Source organism: Ascaphus truei, chromosome 4, assembly GCF_040206685.1.
Source record: "Ascaphus truei isolate aAscTru1 chromosome 4, aAscTru1.hap1, whole genome shotgun sequence".
NCBI lineage: Eukaryota > Metazoa > Chordata > Amphibia > Anura > Ascaphidae > Ascaphus > Ascaphus truei.
Window position 1 is genome coordinate 3,131,433 of NC_134486.1, and position 8,345 is coordinate 3,139,777.

The 8,345-nt window shown below is 37.3% G+C and overlaps 1 long non-coding RNA gene across 1 annotated transcript; it reads right to left on the reverse strand.

Annotated features, from left to right (window-relative positions):
• Positions 1–1,963: 1,963 nt before the first annotated feature.
• On the reverse strand, positions 1,964–8,053 carry LOC142492517 (uncharacterized). Its single transcript, XR_012800833.1, has 2 exons — positions 7,660–8,053; positions 1,964–4,295 (listed from the first exon to the last, which is right to left on the reverse strand). It is a non-coding gene; the product is annotated as an uncharacterized LOC142492517 (long non-coding RNA).
• Between the last annotated feature and the right edge of the window lie 292 nt (positions 8,054–8,345).

Genomic DNA, 8,345 nt, shown 5'->3' on the forward strand with positions numbered 1-8,345 from the left:
ACATGCTCTGTGTGAACAGGAAATCCCTAGTGCCCACTCTCCAACCTGTGGGCAAGTAGGTGATTGGGGAATGATTACTTTCCCACAAGGGGGATTGGGTGGGTATGTTGGCAATAGGCTTCCAAATCCTATATACATCCCCCCCCCCCAGGCTATCCCCATTGTCTTTCGTTTTTCATTCTACCATGTGAGCAGAGAAGAGCAGCAGCACATTCCTGGAACGCAAAGAGTCTTATTACATCGGAACCAAGGACAAAACTCTGCGTTAGGACACTGTGATTGCTGGGGGTTATTTGATTAACTCCAACGGACCAGAAAATACTTTGCATTCACAGAAGGATTGGGGCTGGCAATTTGTGCCCTTGCAAAAGGACTACATTTTAAAAGACAATCTTCTGGTGCTTTGCACCTTTCTGGACATTATCTCCTGTTCCTATACCCGTAAGTGTAATTATTAAGTGTATTCTGCAGTTGTCGTGTGTTTGCCTATCAAGGGAATAAATCTCAGTTTATTTTTCTCAACCTGTTCTGCTCAATCAGGATCCACGAAATATAAATGTGTTATTAAATGCGTCTCCCGTGACAGCTGCTAAAGAGGTACAAAAAATTTTTGATGGATAATTTCCGAGTAAATTTTTGCAAATCTATCACCGTCTGAAATAATTGAAAGTTACCAGTTGGGGCAAAACTTAAACCACGACCGAGAACATTTAAGAAACATTATGACAAAGGAGCAGATAATCGTACACCCAATAAGTCCATACTTAAAAACAGGAGGGTAGATACATCTAACTTTGATTCGGATCAGTCAGAGGGTGAAATTAGACCACACTCAGTATCCTTCGATAGATCAGATGATTATGGGAGAGAGTATATAGACACCCATAGATTAGACCCTAAACCATCTACTGTACGTCTACTGCCTTAATGTTCTCCAGGCCTCTTAAATCTGACTCAAAATCAGTATCTAATAATGGTTCAAAAAACTCAAAAGTGGTTCAAAAAAGAGTTCAAAAAACTCAAAAGTACACGAAGATCAAAGAGAAAACGGGGAAATAAGAGGCAGAACGAAAAGGAAGAAATATACCTGAATAAATCTGTAGATAATGTGATCAATCTCTCAGGGATCGAATTAACTATGGATCAGTTATCCCTACTAAATCGTGGTTTAGGTTTTGCCCCAACTGGTAACTTTCAATTATTTCAGACGGTGATAGATTTGCAAAAATTTACTCGGAAATTATCCCTCAAAAATTTTTTTGCTTCACAGGCTACACAGATATCGTCTAATGTTAATATGAATGTTCAAAGGACTGAATCTACATCCAATGATAATAGTGTTATGTTTGATTTTAGAGATCATTGTCTTGTATCTGACACGGAAGAGATGCTGGAGCAACAGGGTGAACAACCTAATATATATACGCAAACATTTTTTGGTGACCAAGATTCAGGTTTAAGGAAGAAATCCATTTTTTGCCCCAGTTCTCAAAGAGGCCCGTTTATTACGGCCTTTGAGAAACTGGTAGAACGTGACATTCGTTTACTTAATAAGGGTTTTACTTTTTCTCATGTTAGGAATAACAATCTTACCATTTCAGAAATTAAACAGCTGGAGGTTCTTAAACGAGATGAAAGATTTATATTTAAGAAGGCAGATAAGGGAGGAGCCCTTGTGGTCTTATCATCAGATCAATACAAAAAAGAGGCATACAGACAACTTAATGACTTGACTCTTTATCAACCTTTAAGATCTAATCCCACTGAGGAGTATCTGAAACAATATTTGGAACTTTTAGACATGGGTAGGATACTGGAAGTCATCTGTAAATAAATATCCTCTACTGCATACGTAGGGACCGTCTCCGTACTCGGATCACACCTCCGGAGGCCTTTCCCACTGTTACAGCCCTGGAAAAGTACGAGCAGCTCGGAGGAGAAATAATTGAGTCTCACACCAGTGTGCGTCAAAAATCTCTCCTGTTTATTAGGCGATTTCAGTCAGATTATATAGCCAAGCGAAAACAAAGGTGATTATATGCCAATTTCTATTTCCCTTATTTTGTGCTTATGTTAGACATAACAAGATATTAAATCATTTATTTGGAAACTCCCGTACATCACATGATTCAAGATTAAATTGCTGAGACCGTACATAAGTTCCCGTTTGTGCCTTATTTGGTCAATACTTCCTATTTCAGTTCAGAAGTTCAGCCAACATTACATTCATAAAAAAAGGGTAGTTGGAAAAAGGTTAGTTAATTCATGTGACAAAAGCAGAATGGCAGTGTTAGCATAAATGATTATACAGTAGACAAAATGGAGTTACCCCTGAAATATATATTATCAGTCCCTCCTTTTGTCATCACCATGACAACCTCTAAACTGCGGAAGTCTGGAAATCAAATTGCATATTCTCATAATCTAATAAAGGATAATCTACTGAAGGGGTCGGGACACTAGTGGGTAAGAGTCTGGAATGGTAGGCCATGGTTGCGGGACCAGAAACAGGGGCGTTAATATTCAGGGCAGCATATGTGTGATTAACTGACTTAACAGATGGCATCATAAGTTTACATAAAGCTGAACACATGAACTTGCAGCATGTAATAATAACAACTAATATTACAAACATGCAAACGATAAATATCAGTCCCAAAACAATTCTCTTTCCCTCATTCTGTCATGGGTCCATAACCTACAGTAACAACTACTATATTGTTTTTTATATTGTTGATATACTTTGTCGTACTGAACTAGTGGTGCAGGTTTTGGAGGTCAGAAGAAAATAAAAATATATATATGGCCACAGGAGTTCTTGTTTGTAGAGAGATATATATCGGTGTGGCTGGTATAATATCTTTTCTGTTTACCAGGTTGACTATTACTACAAAACCTATTACCAATTTCTAAATTACTATTCACACTGCTCTTCTGTAACTACTAGCACATTATGGCGGCTAAAATTTGTGAAAATTGGTGGGGGCTAATTTCTACCGGGAGCGATTGCACAAATATCCATCTTTCACGCATCTTTCATACTGCATTTATTCAGAATGGCAAAACAGAAAAATGGCTGCTATGGTAAAACATGGCTGACTTATGATCCTTTCCTTGTGGCTGACACACGCCTCTGGGTGACTTCCCACTTTCCTCATAGCCTCATATCCAATCTTCTTAGTCCCCTCTTATTCTTTAGAGACAGTCTATTTAAAGAACAGTTAACCATTGCATAGTCCTGCTGGACCAGGAGATTGTCCAATTGTGCCTTGTCATTATTTTTCGGCCATTATATCGGCACAGTTGATTTCTTCTCGGTCTCTTCTTCTGGGGGACTGCTGACATCACCGAAAAGAGGCATAGCGTCGGTGGGGGTACAACGCACTTCTGGATCAAAGTTTACTGCATATGACACATACATAGAGAGTGATGAGTAGGACAGACACACACACAAAAGCATCCAATAGCTTCGCTTCCAGAGAACTAATCCAACCACCAAGTCCCAACAAATCCCATCCGTCATCTCTACCTTTAAACACTGGACTATTTTCCCCAAATAACATGAACTGTTCTAGTTGCAGGGTAATATTCTATCTGTCCTCCTATCACAGAGTCAATAACTTCCCTAGGGCAAACTCGTATTTCTACACCCTTCGTAACCAATTTCTTATAGATGGTTCTACAAATGTCTTATATCATATTGTTTTTTCTCAAGGGGTTAAATATAACACTTATTTTTTCTGGGGTGCAACCTATTGAATATAGATAGTACATTGGGTTACATTATATATAAAATATGGGCTTTGTTTACTAGGATTCCATTGTGTGACAAAAGGTGTGCATATATGCTATACACAAATCAATAAAAACAAAATAACAATTACTAAACAAAATATATCTGTTACTACCCTATCGTCTTTGTGTGCACACTATTTACACAAACCTAATAGACTATACATTTATAATTAAAATAACAAAACCTGTAAAGAAAAAAGATTATTAAAAAGTTCAAAGTTCATATGTTGAGGCCTGGAATTTTGGCTGTGTCTCTAGGCTTTTCCACTTTGGATACGGTGTAGATTGAAGCAACTGTGGGTGGTGCTGGGATAAGTTTCATATGCGTAACGTGGATCCAAATAGAGACCTCTGCCACTTTATTTGCTGTAATGGTGATGAGTGGTACTTTTAATAGTAGTAGTAGCGCCTTTTCATCTGGGATGAAGAACGTTCTTGCGTAGGAAATGCTTGACCATTAACCCATCTCTCGTAGGTGCACTTTCAACTTTGACATGTGCCTAGAGAGACTCAAAAATATATTAGTTGCATACAATACTTACTAATTGTTTTACTAAACAGTCACTGTGGTCTTGACTTTGCTACAATTTAAATTAATTAAAATTGGTGCCTCAGCTATTGCCAAACCAAAAGAAAAAAATGGCTAAAATAATTCTGTATAGAACTCCAAACTAATTACTTGTAATATAATTTGAAAAGTGCCGAGCACACTGCTAACCTTAAAAGGCACTCAGCATTATTCTTAAAAATAAATAAATAATAATTTCAGATGTCGTTCATCCTGGGCACTAAACCATCTAACTTCTGGGCATAGACAGCTATATGATAAACAGCAATAATACCCCTCCTTTGTTCACATAATTTTTTTTATATGTGAACAATATTACAGAAAGGATAATAGCATTCAAAAAGTAACTAACTATTGTTGCTCGATCTGTAGCTAAACTAACCTGAATCCTTTGGGTATAAAATTTGCATTAAAAACCCTGAAAACACTACTGAATATAAATATAAGCAGCTATTGTCTTCTGACAGAAACATCCTGTAATATAAAAAATTATAGACACAGATTTAAAAACTTTTTTTTTTTTTTTCCGGATTGGAACAAGCTTGAAATAACTTTCTGGGCATCCTGCCAAAACCTTGGAACAAAACAGATAAGAAAAAAAAACTGTTAATTACATTGCAATATAATTTGGGACATCTTAAAAATGCAGCTCCTCACACGGCCTGATTACAGAATAAAATGTGACACACAAAAGAAACAAAATAATACAACAAAAATGACCAAGACATGGCAATGCAAAACTGTTTGATCCTGCCTGCAAACTATATTAATAAAAATGTCCCTTTCTTTTATTATCATATCCTAAACTACAGTTAAACCTAATTTGTAGCTACAGAGCTTCGGTTAACTTTCGTGTCTGAAATGTATCTCCGCACATTTTTTACAACTGGAGAAGGGGGGCTGTCTGGGCTGCTATTCTGATTCTCTCTCTCCCTCTCTCTCTCTTGACATGGAAATAGAGAAGTTAGAAAATTATGTCTTTCTGGTTTTAAGAAATCATCGTCTGGCCAGAACGAATAAATCCTCAAAATATACCAGTGACCGGGCCGAATTATAATTTTTTTTTTCTTTTTCTCACATTTGCCCATTCTTTGTCCTTCTCTCAATAACCAGTCAAACTCTCCCTTTCCCATTATTGATTAGTTTGTGTTATAGTGGGGTTGTTTCTCACCTTTAAAATTTAAACTTAACATGAGCAATTAATTATGTTCTTATTTCAGAAACACTTGCAAGTACCTAGATAATAATTGTATATATACAATAAACCGACATTCATATTATTCAATGCACATAAAACTTTCACATAGTTAGGATTCACTCAGATTATACAAGCACACAGGGATTACTCAATCAACCTTTTTACCATATTTATAAAATTTAATAAAACATTCTGGGGAAAAACTAATTTTCCTACCTTGAATTTACACACAAAACATATTTTCCACTAAGATTTACAATACTTGAGATTCTCAATACCGGCGGGAAAGACCCGTCTGAATTTAGACAAAAATATTCTACTAAAAAAATTCTCTGGTTCCCTTCTTAGGGGCTGGTTTGCAATTACTGGCAAAATATTATGTCTCTTTACAATTATAGCACTTCCTGTCCTTTCTTTTCCCTTGCTTTCTTAGCTTCCCTGCTCTTTTTTTTTTTTTTTTCATTCTCTACCACAGTAGCAATGTCTGACAATCTTTTATGCTTCCAACCAATACACTTCCTCTACTCTCGACCCAATTTCTGCATGTAAACCTTTCAAAAAAAAAAAACTGCCACTATTAATGGTCCTGTTGCTCATCTATACTTCCTCAATTCTTCCATATTCCTATATTATCTCCAATAATCAATCGGCAAATATACTTGCTGTTTCCTCCTTATTCACTTACGTTATGTTAAATATAAATACAGCAGTTACACTGGCGACACACTTTATTCGAGCTTGGCTAGTCCCACGAATTCGGGTATACCCGGGTGTATTGAGGTTTGTGACTGTTTTCTGCCCGAGTGCATTGAGTTATTTTCCAAGCAGGGATTGAAGCATTTTATTCCCGCTGGCTGCAATACTGCACAGTATATATATATATACTGCATTACAATTCATGAATTTATGCCATCTGGTAGACACGCGAAGCATTGCAGCCTATTAAATCCTAATCATTATCATTTAACAGATCAGCCGCCCATCAGCCAGGCATGAACCCAGGCTGGGAAGGCAAATGCAACGGGGCTTGTCAGAGGTTAGGAGCGGCACATTCCAGGTATCTGCCAAGTACATACCGGGTATTTGCTCGAATAAAGTGTGTCGGTGCAGTATAACACATTTTTTTTTTTCCTCTTTTTTTTTTTTTTTTTTTTTTAGCGTTGTTTGACAGACCTGCATATGCCTGTGCCACAGTGTCAGTATCTGATTCTGATTCATCCTGTGACTTTTCCCTGTCCCGTGAACGGTCCCCGACAGGGGTTCATTCCTGCCTAGAGTCTGTCTCTTCCCCATCAATACCGATCTGCCTGGCAGGCATATCAATAGGGAGTGGTCTAGGGAGCCTATTGCTTCGGGTTCCCCATGAAGCCATAAGAACTTCTTTATCGGAGACTGCCTCAGAGCCTGTGACCGAGGAAAGGTTAAGGGATCAGGGGTTTTTTTTTTTTTTTTAGAACAGGGACACTGGGGTAAATTGGGGCTACCTATGGAAATGGTAATTGTCCCGATGCCATAGGGGCAGGGGGCAAATATGCATTTTGAGAGTTATATATATATAAAAAAAATTCAGTTGGCAGCACTTAAAAGATGCAATTTTGACACAGGCTGCAGCACATTCCTTATCTGTTTTAACACATTTCTTGTTGTTATTGTTAGTATTATACTTTATTTTTTTTGTCAGGCTCACTTCCAGATAATATTTTACTTTATTACCCATAATTAGCTTATAATGAAAACTTATCTTAATGCAATATAACCTTATCTAAATATACTGATATAGGGTAACAAAAGACAGTCCAGTATACAGACAGAACTTTATAATTTAACCCCTTGTTTTACAGCGGGGACTTAAACATCTGCTTAGTAGACAGGATTCTATACCTGCTACTTGCCCATTATACAGACAGGACATCCCTATCATTTACACAGTACAATTCTCTTATACTTTAAAGATATGTCTTATATACTTAAAATACATGCACATGCACAACAATAATATATATCACAACAGTTTTTTTGGGTTTTTTTAATATACTTTTCCACAGTCGCCGTAAGAGTATTTCCTGATATTCACAGATATCTCTTAGCAGGGACTCACCCTGTCACTATACTCAGCCAGGATTCACTCTTTATATCCTTGACTCAGCCAGGATTCACTCTTTATATCCTTGGCTCATATGAGTCCGTAACTCATATGTGGTTTTAACTATTAACCATATAGTCTATTTCGTCCAGTACGGAGGTAATCTATAATAGGGTTCTAAATAAGGGACACCGGGAGGATAATATACAGATAAAAATGATATCTTGTACTTACCCAACCGTTGACGCCTTATCCCACTTCTGACACCAAATGTAAATAAATATCCTCTACTGCATACGTAGGGACCGTCTCCGTACTCGGATCACACCTCCGGAGGCCTTTCCCACTGTTACAGCCCTGGAAAAGTACGAGCAGCTCGGAGGAGAAATAATTGAGTCTCACACCAGTGTGCGTCAAAAATCTCTCCTGTTTATTAGGCGATTTCAGTCCGATTATATAGCCAAGCGAAAACAAAGGTGATTATATTCCAATTTCTATTTCCCTTATTTTGTGCTTATGTTAGACATAACAAGATATTAAATCATTTATTTGGAAACTCCCGTACATCACATGATTCAAGATTAAATTGCTGAGACCGTACATAAGTTCCCGTTTGTGCCTTATTTGGTCAATACTTCCTATTTCAGTTCAGAAGTTCAGCCAACATTACATTCATAAAAAAAGGGTAGTTGGAAAAAGGT